The sequence below is a fragment of the Triticum aestivum genome, chromosome 4D (assembly GCF_018294505.1).
Source record: "Triticum aestivum cultivar Chinese Spring chromosome 4D, IWGSC CS RefSeq v2.1, whole genome shotgun sequence".
Taxonomy (NCBI): Eukaryota; Viridiplantae; Streptophyta; class Magnoliopsida; order Poales; family Poaceae; genus Triticum; species Triticum aestivum.
Genome location: NC_057805.1, coordinates 339934796 through 339950676, shown reverse-complemented (window position 1 = coordinate 339950676; position 15881 = coordinate 339934796).

The window sequence follows — 15881 nt, the reverse complement described above, 5'->3', positions numbered from 1 at the left end:
TTTCATTCTCTTTCTATCTTCTGCCGTGGTCGGGTTTTGAGTCTTACTCAATCTCACACCTTGTAACATAGGCAAGAACTCTTTCTATGACTGTACCATTTTGAACTACTTCAAAATCTTGTCAAGGTATGCACTCATTGAAAAAACTTATCAAGCGTCTTGATCTATCTCTATAGATCTTTATGCTCAATATGTAAGCAGCTTCACTCAGGTCTTTCTTTGAAAAACTCCTTTCAAACACTCCTTTATGCTTTGCAGAATAATTCTACATTATTTACGATCAACAATATGTCATTCACATATACTTATCAGAAATGTTGTAGTGCTCCCACTCACTTTCTTGTAAATACAGGCTTCACCGTAAGTCTGTATAAAACTATATGCTTTGATCAACTCATCAAAGCGTATATTCCAACTCCGAGATGCTTGCACCAGTCCATAGATGGATCGCTGGAGCTTTCATATTTTGTTAGCACCTTTAGGATTGACAAAACCTTCTGGTTGCATCATATACAACTCTTCTTTAATAAATCCATTAAGGAATGCAGTTTTGTTTATCCATTTGCCAGATTTCATAAAATGCGGCAATTGCCAACATGATTCGGACAGACTTAAGCATAGATACGAGTGAGGAACTCTCATCGTAGTCAACACCTTGAACTTGTCGAAAACCTTTTGCGACAATTCTAGCTTTGTAGATAGTAACACTACTATCAGCGTCTGTCTTCCTCTTGTAGATCCATTTAATCTCAATGGCTCACCAATCATCGGGCAAGTCAATCAAAGTCCATACTTTGTTCTCATACATGGATCATATCTCGGATTTCATGGACGCTAGCCATTTTGCGGAATCTGGGCTCATCATCGCTTCCTCATAGTTCGTAGGTTTATCATGGTCTAGTAACATGACTTCCAGTATAGGATTACCGTACCAATCTTGTGCGGATCTCACTCTAGTTGACCTACGAGGTTCGGTAGTAACTTGATCTGAAGTTACATGATCATCATCATTAGCTTCCTCACTGATTGGTGTAGGAGTCACAGGAACAGATTTCTGTGATGAACTACTTTCCAATAAGGGAGCAGGTACAGTTACCTCATCAAGTTCTACTTTCCTCCCACTCACTTATTTCGAGAGAAACTCCTTCTCTAGAAAGGATCCATTCTTAGCAACGAATGTCTTGCCTTCGGATCTGTGATAGAAGGTGTACCCAACTATCTCCTTTGGGTACCCTATGAAGACACAATTCTCCGATTTGGGTTCGAGCTTATCAGGTTGAAACTTTTTCACATAAGCATCGTAACCCCAAACTTTAAGAAACGACAGCTTAGGTTTCTTGCTAAACCATAGTTCATACGGTGTCGTCTAAACGGATTAGATGGTACCCTATTAACGTGAATGCAGCTGTCTCTAATGCATAGCCCCAAAACGATGGTGGTAAATCGGTAAGAGACATCATAGATTGCACTATATCTAATAAAGTACGGTTATGACATTTGGACACACCATTATGTTGTGGTGTTCCAGGTGGCATGAGTTTGTGAAATTATTCCACAATGTTTTAATTGAAGACCAAACTCGTAACTCAAATATTCTCCTCCATGATCATATCGTAGAAACTTTTATTTTCTTGTTACGATATTCTCCACTTGACTCTGAAATTCTTTGAACTTTTTCAAATGTTTCAGACTTGTGTTTCATCAAGTAGATATACCCATATCTGCTCAAATCATCTGTGAAGGTCAGAAAATAATGATACTTGCCGCGAGCCTCAACACTCAACGGATCGCATACATCAGTATGTATTATTTCCAATAAGTCAGTTGCTCGCTCCATTGTTCCGGAGAATGGAGTCTTAGTCATCTTGCCCATGAGGCATGGTTCGCAAGCATCAAGTGATTCATAATCAAGTGATTCCAAAATCCCATCAGCATGGAGTTTCTTCATGCGCTTTACACCAATATGACCTAAACGGCAGTGCCACAAATAAGTTGCACTATCATTATTAACTTTGCATCTTTTGGCTTCAATATTATGAATATGTGTATTATTACGATCGAGATCCAACAAACCATTTTCATTGGGTGTATAACCATAGAATGTTTTATTCATGTTAACAGAATAACAATTATTCTCTAACTTAAATGAATAACCATATTGCAATAAACATGATCAAATCATATTCATGCTCAACGCAAACTCCAAATAACATTTATTTAGGTTCAACACTAATCCCGAAAGTATTGGGAGTGTGCGATGATGATCATATCAATCTTGGAACTACTTCCAACACACATCATCACTTCACCCTTAACTAGTTTCTGTTCATTATGCAACTCCCGTTTCGAGTTACTACTCTTTAGCAACTGAACCAGTATCAAGTATCGAGGGGTTGCTATAAACACTAGTAAAGTACACATTAATAACATGTATATCAAATATACCTTTGTCTACTTTGCCATCCTTTCTTATCCGCCAAATACTTGGGGTAGTTCCGCTTCCAGTGACCAGTTCCTTTGCAGTAGAAGCACTTAGTCTCAGGCTTAGGTCCAGACTTGGGCTTCTTCACTTGAGCAGCAACTTGCTTGTCGTTCTTCTTGAAGTTCCACTTCTTCCCTTTGCCCTTTTCTTGAAACTAGTGGTCTTGTCAACCATCAACACTTGATGCTTTTCTTGATTTCTACCTTCGTCGATTTCAACATCACGAAGAGCTTGGGAATCGTTTCCATTATCCCTTTCATATTATAGTTCATCACGAAGTTCTAGTAACTTGGTGATAGTAACTAGAGAATTCTGTCAGTCACCATCTTATCTGGAAGATTAACTCCCACTTGATTCAAGTGATTGTAGTACTCAGACATTCTGAGCACATGCTCACAAGCTGAGCAATTCTCCTCCATCTTATAGGAAAAGTACTGTCAGAGGTCTCATACCTCTCGACACGGGCATGAGTATGAAATACCAATTTCAACTCTTGGAACATCTTATATGCTCCATGGCATTTCAAAAACGTCTTTGAAGCCCCGATTCTAAGCCATAAAGCATGGTGCACTAAACTATCAAGTAGTCATCATATCGAGCTTGCCAAACGTTCATAATGTCTGCATTTGCTCCTGCAATCGGTCTGTCACCTAGCGGTGCATCAAGGACATAATTCTTCTGTGCAGCAATGAGGATAATCCTCAGATCACGGACCAAGTCCGCATCATTGCTACTAACATCTTTCAACATAGTTTTTCTCTATGAACATATCAAAATAACCGGGGAGCAACATAGCGAGCTATTGATCTACAACATAGATATGCTAATACTACTAGGACTAAGTTCATGATAAATTAAAGTTCAATTAATCAAATTACTTAAGAACTCCCACTTAGATAGTCATCCCTCTAATCCTCTAAGTGATCACGTGATCCATATCAACTAAACCATGTCCGATCATCACGTGAGATGGAGTAGTTTCAATGGTGAACATCACTATGTTGATCATATCTACTATATGATTCACGCTCGACCTTTCGCTCTCAGTGTTCCGAGGCCATATCTGCATATGCTAGGCTCGTCAAGATTAACCTGAGTATTCCGCGTGTGCAACTGTTTTGCACCCGTTGTATTTGAACGTAGAGCCTATCACACCCGATCATCACGTGGTGTCTCAGCACGAAGAACTTTCGCAACGGTGCATACTCAGGGTGAACACTTATACCTTGATAATTTAGGGAGAGATCATCTTATAATGCTACCGTCAATCAAAGCAAGATAAGATGCATAAAAGATAAACATCACATGCAATCAATATAACTGATATGATATGGCCATCATCATCTTGTGCTTGTGATCTCCATCTCCGAAGCACCGTCATGATCACCATCGTCACCGGCGCGACACCTTGATCTCCATCGTAGCATCGTTGTCGTCTCGCCAACTTATGCTTCTACGACTATCGCTACCGCTTAGTGATAAAGTAAAGCATTACAGGGCGATTGCATTGCATACAATAAAGCGACAACCATATGGCCCTGCCAGTTGCTGATAACTCGGTTACAAAACATGATCATCTCATACAATAAAATTTAGCATCATGCCTTGACCATATCACATCACAACATACCCTGCAAAAACAAGTTAGACGTCCTCTACTTTGTTGTTGCAAGTTTTACGTGGCTGCTATGGGCTGAGCTAGAACCATTCTTACCTACGCATCAAAACCACAACGATAGTTCGTCAAGTTAGTGTTGTTTTAACCTTCTCAAGGACCGGGCGTAGCCACACTCGGTTCAACTAAAGTTGGAGAAACTGACACCCGCCAGCCACCTGTGTGCAAAGCACGTCGGTAGAACCAGTCTCGCGTAAGCGTACGCGTAATGTCGGTCCGGACCGCTTCATCCAACAATACCGCTGAACCAAAGTATGACATGCTGGTAAGCAATATGACTTGTATCGCCCACAACTCACTTGTGTTCTACTCGTGCATATAACATCAACGCATAAAACCTGGCTCTGATACCACTATTGGGGAACATAGTAATTTCAAAAAAAATCCTACGCACACGCAAGATCATGGTGATGCATAGCAATGAGAGGGGAGAGTGTTGTCTACGTACCCTCGTAGACCGTAAGCGGAAGAGTTTTATCAACGCGGTTGATGTAGTCGTCGTCTTCACGATCCGACCGATCCAAGTACCGAACGCACTGCACCTCCGAGTTCTGCACACGTTCAGATCGATGACGTCCTCGCCTTCTCGATCGAGCAAGAGGGGCGAAGTAGTAGATGAGTTCCGGCAGCACGACGGCGTGGTGACGGTGTTGGTGAAGAACAATCTCTGCAGGGTTTCGCCTAAGCACTACGAAAACTATGACGGAGGATAAACTAGAGGGGACGGGGTTGCCAGCACACGGCTTGGTGTTTCTTGATGTGTCTTGGGTGCTAGCCCTACCCCTCTATTTATATGTTGAGCCTTGGGGTCGAAACTTGGAGTAAAGGCCGCCACAAAGTCGGTTTCACCCGAAAGACAAGAGTCCTTCTCGGACTCCAGGGCCAGACGCCAGGGTTCCCGGCGTCTGGCCCCTGGACTCCGCAAAACTTCCTTTTGCGCTTTCCAAAAACCTCGTGGGCTTTCCCCTTTGGCCCAGATAAAGTGTTCTCGTGCCCAAACATTTCGGGAAACATCTGGAACCCCTTCCGATGGATTCCGGAACCTTTCCGGAGATCAAACACTACTATCCACATATCAAACTTTACTTCCGGACCATTCTGGAGTTCCTCGTCATATCCGTGATCTCATCCAAAACTCCGAACAACATTCGGTCACCAACATACATAACTCATAGTACTATATCGTCAACGAACGTTAAGCGTGCGGACCGTACGGGTTCGAGAACTATGTAGACATGACCGAGACACCTCTCTGGTCAATAACCAATAGCGGGACCTGGATACCCATATTGGCTCCTACATATTCTACGAAGACCTTTATCGGTCAGACCGCATAACAACATACGTTGTTCCCTTTGTCATCGATATGTTTGTTGCCCGAGATTCGATCATCGGTATCTCAATACCTAGTTCAATCTCGTTACCGGCAAGTCTCTTTACTCGTTCCGTAATACATCATCCCACAACTAACTCATTAGTTGCAATGCTTGCAAGGCTTATAGTGATGTGCATTACCGAGTGGGCCCAGAGATACCTCTCCGACAATCGGAGTGACAAATCCTAATCTCGAAATACGCCAACCCAACAAGTACCTTTGGAGACACCTGTAGAGCACCTTTGTAATCACCCAGTTACGTTGTGACGTTTGGTAGCACACAAATTGTTCCTCCGGTAAACGGGAGTTGCATAATCTCATAGTCATAGGAACATGTATAAGTCATGAAGAAAGCAATAGCAGAATAATAAACGATCGAGTGCTAAGCTAACGGAATGGGTCAAGTCAATCACATCATTCTCCTAATGATGTGATCCCGTTAATCAAATGACAACTCATGTCTATGGTTAGGAAGCTTAACCATCTTTGATTAACGAGCTAGTCAAGTAGAGGCATACTAGTGACACTATGTTTGTCTATGTATTCACACATGTAATGTTTCCGGTTAATACAATTATAGCATGAATAATAACATTTATCACGAAATAAGGAAATAAATAATAACTTTATTATTTTCTCTAGGGCATATTTCCTTCAAATATGATTTTTCCCAAGGCAACGCAACCGAGATGAGAAACATTCAAAATAAATTGGGGAAAAGCCAGCAACAAAAGCCCGAGGAAAAACCGAAATGACGAAGAAAACACGGGGAATAAAATAGAGTTCCAACATAATTATACATAGACTCATACATGAAAGATAACCAACATGCCAGGTTCAACTACTCTCATACAGGAAACGAAACATCATGACTCGTACTACTACATCCGTACACCATCCTGACGACCGCGAATACTCAGAGGCTCTACTGCTCTGCAGGTGCTGCGGGGTCCTCTCCTGAAGTGGACTCGGATCCTGAACTGAGGAGGTTAACAGAAACCTCCGGGTTAAAGGAAACACGACGACGCTGCCGAGAGGGCTCTCCCTCAGGGGCAGGTGTGGGGTGAATCATCGGGGCTACAGCAGTAGAGAGAAGTGTAACCCACTCAGCAGGGGCACTGAGAGGGTTCACCGTCGAGGTGCCCGAGCTACCCGTGGGAGTAACCGGTGAAACAGGGGAACTAGAACTGGCTGGAATATAAGGAGTAAATCCCAAGGAGGATGGAGTAGTGGCAGATCTAGTAGAGACTAAAGTGGAGGCTAAAGCAGTACGGGCGCGAGTTAGCTCTCGAGCCAGCTCGTGGATCATAAGATAGCTAGTGGTGATATAACGAGCAAGATGGGTAGCAACACTATCAAACTCCGGATCAATGATAGGGAAACGGACACGACCATTGTCGTGCAGAGAAGGATAGTAGTAGAAACTTGGGTTGTTCTGCATCCGGACCTCGTTGTAGCGAAGCTCGACAAGGACCTCGAATGCAGCAAACTGGACAGCCTGAGAAGCGGTAGAAGTGTAACCGCTCCGAGAGGTACGAGTGTAAATGCTGGAATCGGAACTGGTGCGCAGAGTAACCACTGCGTGATACATATACACTAAGTCAGCTAGACGCTCCCGGTACACACGATAGACTGGATCGTCACCGAGAGGATACAGCCGACACCACACATTGCGAAGGAGGTGCGGCAACATGAACGACATCAGCTGCAACTGGCACGGATACGGCACCGGAGCCATCTACACTCACAACCATTAGCAGGTTAGCATAAAAATAAAACAAGTGCATGCAATGCAGCAACCAGCTATAATTGCTACCGGCACTCAACTTAGACTCGTATCTAACGTCCAGTTAACACGCCATAGTCTAGCGTGGCCTACAGTCAGCGCGGCTCTGATACCAAGCGTTGTGGCACCCCAGCTCAGAGCGACCGGTTTACCATGCATTGCCAGCCCAGAGACCATGTCTTCTGGCAACACACAACATCTTGGTACAGAAAACAACCGCTTTATTGATGCTAGCGAATCATAGTTTATATTACAATAGGTGTCGAGGCCATGCGGCACACACGGTGTGGCTGAACAATATGTACATTATTTAGTGAACATAAATGGGCCTCGATCATAACAACTACGCGGCAGCGGAACAACGTCGTAGCGGAAACACCATACCACAGGGACACCGATGTGGACACGATCTAGACTCGGGCAGCACTCCTTTCCAACGAGACTTTCCTAAAATCTGGCATGACACGCCAGGTCAGTACATTGAATGTACTTGCAAGCTCACAACAGGCATAATCATAATGACAAACAATATCATGATAATTAACCATTTAATAATGCAATAATGTTTCAACATGCTGTGATCATGCTCTTGTGATAAAAGTCCCTCGGGACTGGCTTACCAACCGGGATCGTCCTTGAATCACAAACGTACCACCATCGTGGTCTTGACTAGGGGTATCTCGTGATCCTTACAGCGATCACAACCACGACCAATACATGGTCTCGAACATGTCGATGGCTTTCCCACCATCATCAATAATGCAAGGTTCATAACTTAGTGTGCAAAATTTATTAAACGTTGACCCATGGTGTGACCTACTACGAGCGTGTCCGTAACCGTGGACTCGGCTATCGATAGATTATTACACTCTGCAGAGGTAGCACATTGTACCCACACCACGGAACCCATGGCCTCGCACTCCCATTCGGGTGGACCAACGGCATCCCGACAAAACCCCTCCATTGCCATGACACTCTCCCGGCCACTCCGTCTCACTCCCCATCGGGCTAGTCCTGGGTGGCCCCGTGTCTACCAAAGACACAACGACCACCGTCGTGGCCAAAACGATCCCACAAGGGAACCCGGTATAAAATCTCAACAACGGGCACACAAGGTTATGTCTGGTTACCGGGCCAGGGTAAGCATGCCCATAACCTTCCCTAGTTGGAGGCGCCGACCAGAGGCATGACAATGGACCGAATCAAGGCCTTCCCATAAAGGCAAATGTGGTTGCACTGGGAAAAACTCAATTTAGTGGTACCATGACCCGGCCAACGATATGTTCAAGTTGAGTTATATTCAGGTTCAACTTAAATGGAAAATAACCAGTGTCATAGTATGCCATGAAATGCAACACTAACATATGCATCACATATTAACGGAAAGGAATGAGTCAACTCTATTCACACTAAGCATAAACATCAACAACTCATGCCACTTTTCTGGTTAGGATAATCCTCACTTTAAACAGAATATTTTCTAAGAAATTTTATTATTTTACTCATGCAAGAAAATAACTTCAAGTAATTACTCATATGCATAACAATATTATTCTTTTATCACCACAAATGAATCCTAGTTTCTTTACCAACTAAATTAGTTTCAAACATTCTGTAAATCAAGCATATTAACTAGAACAAGCACTTAACAGAATATAAATAACATAATAATTATTTAAATGCATGGATTAAATCTTTCATTCAAGTAAAAAAATCATAAATATTGAAAAATGGCACCATGAAAATGTTGTTGTGGCTTGCCTTAGTGCAGATGAGGTTCACAAGCCTTCTGGTGATCCTCAAGACAAGCCTCACCCTCTGAAAATAATTTTAAACACAAAAAGGAAATATCAAGAACCCTTCTGAAAATCACCAGAAAATCTAGGCATCATAGAAAAATCTCATCTTTGGTGAGCTGCTAGATTTCTTTACAAAGAACACAATGCGAAAAGAATCAATTCATTTGGACTCATGGTTGAAGAGGTATAGTTGTTTGAAGCTCTCTGGAAAATATATATATATATTTGAATTTAATTAAAACAAACTAGTAGGGGTGACGTCGAAGGCGTAAAGCCTCGGGGCACCACCACTCGTACCGCTTCGCGCGCGTACTGAGTGGCTGACTAGCGGGCCCCGCTAGTTAGGCGAGGGAGAGAGGGAGGAGGAAACAGAGGGGGTCGCAGCTTCGCCCGAGCTCACGCCGGCGGCGAGGGCTCCTTGGACAAAACGAGAGGGAGGGATCGAGAGAGGGGATGGAGGTGCACCTGCCCGTACCCGTAGCGTAGCTAGGGGTGGTCGGACGGCGTCGGAATTGACCTCGCAAGCGGAGGCAGAGAGTGGTGGTCGCCGGAGACGAAGACGATGGCGAACAGAGGCAACTCTAGGGGCTCCAAGAGGACGGAACGGCTTCACCGAAGAGAGGCGAAGGCTCTGGAAGTGTCGCCCAGGCCTGGGAGGGGCTGGAGCTACCGCGACGACCTGAGGGGATTGCCGGCGAGCTCGAGCTCAGGGACGGCGGCCCGCGGCCTGCTCGGCCGGGCTATGGCTGTCTACTCGTTTGTGGAGTGTGTGGGAGTGGAGGATGGTGCTTGAGGAGGCTGGGGGTGGCTCTATTTATAGGCGAGCGGCGAGGGGGGATCGCGCTCCGCCGGCGACACCTGGACACTGCGCCCGGTGACGAGCGGCGTCAGTGGGAGGGGGAGAAGGCGACGCAACTCACGCAGGGACTGTGGGCGAACGGGGACGAGCACAGAATCAAGAGGAAGGCGACGAGCATAGTGCAGAGTGCACTATGGCGTTGGCCGGACCGCGCCCGTGCTCGCTGCGGTGAGCTCCGGCGTCGGCGAGTGCCAGGGGGAGTTAAGGGGGTTGAGACGAAGATGGTGGCGAAGTTTGGCGCGCTATGGCAGTCGAGGAAGCGAGCACGCGCGAAATAGAGCGCTCGGCGGCACTCAGAGTGCGTCGACACGCAGGCTGGCATCATGTACACGCGTGGTCACCGCGTGAACTCTGCCCTCAGGCCGACCTATGTCCAAAGTTCATGTCTGGCTTGTTGTTCGTGGTAGTTTTGAAGATTACCACGCTTTGGTTTGGATCCAGATGCGGTAGAAAAGATTTCACACGTCAAGTAAGTTTCTGATCAGTAACTTTGAGAGGTTACTGAGGTCAAATGGCTGGGAGTTGGGGGCTCTGCTTTGGAGGCTTGCAATCACCTACTAAGGTGATGATGCACAAGAAAGATCAGCCTCACTGGAGCAAGTAAAATGGTAGTTGTTGTAGAAACCACCATTTCTGTCAGAACAGAAAATATTTTCTGTAGCAAAAATATTCCAAAAAGTGGTGCAATATTTTTTCTTAGGAAGGTGCCCTAGGGTTCAAAGGATTTTTGTGCATTTTCCCAGATTTTTGTGGGTAAGAAAAATTGGGGTTGCTTTGGAACACATTGAGCTAGCTAGGGTTTCAGAGAGGAAAATGAATATTTTTCATTAAAGAAAAATATTCCAAATATTATTTTGGGTAGAACCAGAGAGGGAATGATGATTAGAGAGGGAAATGAGGCACTTGGGTGAAAGCCAAGGGTACGCAAGTGTTTAAGTCCATATGAAAAGATTCAAAAACTCCAAATTTCAAAATCAATCCAAAAGAAAATCAGGCAAATAAAGGAGGGCAAAAACCAGGCTGTCACAATAGATTGTTACTTTAGCATGAGAAATCATATGACAATATATATATATATATATATATATATATATATATATATATATATATGTTGCTGTTATAAGAATGATCACGATGCCCTCATGTTCGTATTTTATTTTATCGACACCTCTATCTCTAAACATGTGGACATATTTTTCGTTATCAGCTTCCGCTTGAGGACAAGCGAGGTCTAAGCTTGGGGGAGTTGATACGTCCATTTTGCATCATGCTTTTATATCGATATTTATTGCATTATGGGTTGTTATTACACATTATGTCACAATATTTATGCCTATTCTCTCTTATTTTACAAGGTTTACCTGAAGAGGGAGAATGCCGGCAGCTGGAATTCTGGGCTGGAAAAGGAGCAAATATTAGAGACCTATTCTGCACAACTCCAAAAGTCCCGAAACTCCAAAAAAGTCAATTTTGGAATATATAAAAACTATTGGGCGAAGAAAGCACCAGAGGGGGGCCACCCACCATCCACGAGGGTGGGGGGCACGCCCTACCCCCTGGGCGCGCCCCCTGCCTCGTGGGCCCCCTGGCAGGCCTTCGGTGCCCATCTTTGGCTATATGAAGTCTTTCTCCCTGGAAAAATTAGAAGGAAGCTTTCGGGACGAAACATCGCAGCCACGAGGCGGAACCTGGCGAAACCAATCTAGGGCTCCAGCGGAGCCGTTCTACCGGGGAAACATCCCTTCGGGAGGGGGAAATAATCACCAGCGTCATTGCCATCGATCCTATCATTGGGAGGGGGTCAATCTCCATCAAAATCTTCACCAGCACCACTTCCTCTCAAACCCTAGTTCATCTCTTGTATCCAATCGTTGTCCCAAAACCTCATATTGGTACATGTGGGTTGATAGTAGTGTTGATTACTCCTTGTAGTTGATGCTAGTTGGTTTATTTGGTCGAAGATCATATGTTCAGATCCTTTATGCATATTAATACTCCTCTGATTATGAACATGAATATGATTTGTGAGTAGTTACGTTTGTTCCTGAGGACATGGGAGAAGTCTTGCTATAAGTAGTCATGTGAATTTGGTATTCGTTCGATATTTTGATGAGATGTATGTTGTCTTTCCTCTAGTGGTGTTATGTGAATGTCGACTACATGACACTTCACCATTGTTTGGGCCTAGAGGAAGGCATTGGGAAGTAATAAGTAGATGATGGGTTGCTAGAGTGACAGAAGCTTAAACCCTAGTTTATGTGTTGCTTCGTAAGGGGCTGATTTGGATCCACATGTTTCATGCTATGGTTAGGTTTACCTTAATACTTCTTTTGTAGTTGCGGATGCTTGCAATAGGGGTTAATCATAAGTGGGATGCTTGTCCAAGGAAGGGCAGTACCCAAGCACCGGTCCACCCACATATCAAATTATCAAAGTAACGAACGTGAATCATATGAGCGTGATGAAAACTAGCTTGACGATAATTCCCATGTGTCCTCTGGAGCGTTTTCCTTTATATAAGAGTTTGTCCAGGCTTGTCCTTTGCTACAAAATGGATTGGGCCATCTTGCTGCACCATATTTACTTTTATTACTTGTTACCCGTTACAAATTACCTTATCACAAAACTATCTGTTACCGATAATTTCAGTGCTTGCAGAGAACACCTTACTGAAAACCACTTGTCATTTCCTTCTGCTCCTCATTGGGTTCCACACTCTTACTTATCGAAAGGACTATGATAGATCCCCTATATTTGTGGGTCATCAACCATCCATATTGCACTTGTATCACCATCTCTTCGCCGAACTAGTGCACCTATACAATTTACCATTGTATTGGGTGTGTTGGGGACACAAGAGACTCTTTGCTATTTGGTTGCATGGTTGTTTGACAGAGACCATATTCATCCTACGCCTCCCACGGATTGATGAACCTTAGTTCATCCACTTGAGGGAAATTTTCTACTGTCCTACGAACCTCTGCACTTGGAGGCCCAACAACGTCTACAAGAAGAAGGTTGTGTAGTAGACATCAAGCTCTTTTCCGGCGCCGTTGCCGGGGAGGTTAGTGCTTGAAGGTATATCTTTAGATCTTGCAATCGAATCTTTTAGTTTCTTGTTTTATCACTAGTTAGTTTATAAAAGGAAACTACAAAAAGAAAATGGAATTGAGGGTGCCTCATATGCTGCATCTTTTTAATGTCTTCCGTGAAAATGATGGAAAGGAAAATTGTGCCCAAGTACTAGAAGAAGAATGCATTAAAATGTTTGGCACTAAATCTTTGAATGATGAGCATGATTGCAATGTTGTTAGTATGAACTCTTTGAATATCCATAGTACTAATGATGATTGCACTAGTCATGATGAAAATGTCTCTTATAAGCATGCCAACTTTTGTGCAGTGCATAGAGTTTGCAAGTACACACCAAATGGGGAAGATAGATTTTGCAAGAGGCATAAGTATTTAGAAACTAAATGGTTGCAAGAGAGGCTAGATGTTTCTTCTGAAATTTAAAATTTCTTTGCCATCCCAGTGAACTTTGCAATGAACATGATCATTTAAATCTCCAATGCAAATTGTTTCATGATCGAATCGTGTCCAAAAATTGTGATGACTTGATTTCCCTTGTGCATCATAATGAACTTAGTTTTCTTTTGGGTTATGAAGAAATAAAACGTATGACTAAGGATATTCCAGAATTTGTCCTTGATAAAGTTCTGGATTTTTATCTAGAGGAAATTTATATGTATTGTGCGGTGAATTGCATTAAAAATACTTATATTGCCAATTACATAAAGACAAGAAAACAAATGGAAGATGAAGAGAATACTAATGAAAGGGAAGAGATTTCCCAATATCCTCCTATTCTTTCTTATGATGAATCAGGTAACGACGAGGTGCTTTCTATTCAACCAATCTCATTAATAAGGAGCTCCAAAAAGAGGATTAAACCCAAACATGATGTGAAGAAGAAAAAGAAAAGATGGAGAAGCAAAGGTAAAAAGGTATCCCTTCCAAATGATGTTGCTCCTATTACTCATTGTGATGATGATAATTGCTGTACTATTGGTGCTATCCATACTATTAATGATGAGAGTGATTATGCTTATGATATGGAAAGGCCCAAGCTTGGGGATCCTATGTTTGATGAGAATGACATGTTTGAGAGTTTATTTTCTGCAATTAATGTTTGTCCCAAGCTTGGGGATGCTATGTTCAATGAAGATGATATTTTTTGTCCCCCAACTTTTGATGAGCAAACTTATTATGATGAAAGCATGCCTCCTATTTATGATGATTATATTGATGAAAGTGGGTTTGGAAGAGTGTCAACTTTAGGAAGTAATGATCCCACTGTTTTGGAGGGTGTTGAATCTTATTGTGATAATTATGAAAGTGGATTTGGAGAGGTCATGACTTTATTTAGTGATGAATCCACTATTCTGGAAGAGGTTCCAATTGATTATGAGAACAAAGTTGCTATCTATGATGATTATTGTGATGACTTGTATGCTATTAAGAATAATGATAACCATGAAACTTGTCATCATGATTTTAGTTTTCAATTGGATTATGCCTCACATGATAATTATTTTTTTGAGTTTGCTCCCACTATTATTCATGAGATGAAATTCAAATATGTGGAGAGTAATAAAATTTATATGCTTGTGCATCATGAAAATAGTGCTTTATGTGATAGTTATATTGTTGAATTCATTCATAATGCTACTGAAAATTATTATGAGGGAGGAATATATGCTTTTAGGAATTGCAATAATATCAAGTTTCCTCTCTATGTGTTAAAAGTTTTGAAGTTATGCTTGTTTTGTCTTCCTATACTAGTTGATTCTTGTTCCCATAAATTGTTCGCTCACAAAATCCCTATGCATAGGAAGTGGGTTAAGCTTAAATGTGTTAGTCATATTCTTCATGATGCTCTCTTTATGTTCCAATTCTTATCTTTTATGTGAGCATCATTGAAATCGTCATGCCTAGCTAAAAAGGCATTAAAGAAAAGCGCTTGTTGGGAGACAACCCAATATTTACCCCTACTGTTTTTGTGTGTCCACATGATTAAGCTACTGTATTAATCATGTTTTATATATTTTGTTTCAATAAAGTGCCAAGTAGAACCTTTGGGAAGACTTGGTTGAAAGTTAATGTGATCTTGCTGTAAAAAACAGAAACTTTGTGCTCACGATATTATCTGTCATTTTTTAAGGAAGAGTGATTTTAAGTTGATTCGTTTTGCAGAAGATTAATAAACAAATTCCTCACATCCACCAATTTATTTCAGAATTTTTGGAGTTACAGAAGTATTCGGGAGTTACAGATTACTACAGACTGTTCTGTTTTTGACAGATTCTGTTTTCTATGTGTTGTTTGCTTATTTTGATGATTCTATGAGTAGTATCATAGGGTATGAACCATAGAGAAGTTGGAATACAGTAGATATTACAGCAATATAAATAAATAATGAGTTCATAACATTACAAAAGTGGTGATTTTATTTCCTTATACTAACGGAGCTTACGAGTTTTCTGTTGAGTTTTGTGTTGTGAAGTTTTCAAGTTTTGGGTAAAGATTCGATGGACTATGGAATAAGGAGTGGCAAGAGCCTAATCTTGGGGATGCCCAAGGAACCCCAAGGTAATATTCAAGGAAAACCAAGAGCCTAAGCTTGGGGATGCCCCGGAAGGCATCCCCTCTTTCGTCTTCGTTCATCGGTAACCTTACTTGGAGCTATATTTTTATTCACCACATGATATGTGTTTTGCTTGGAGCGTCATTTTCTTTTATTTTGTTTTTCTTGCTGTTTGAATAAAATACCAAGATCTTAAATTCTTAAATGTTATAGAGTCTTCACATAGTTGCATAATTATTTGACTACTCATTGATCTTC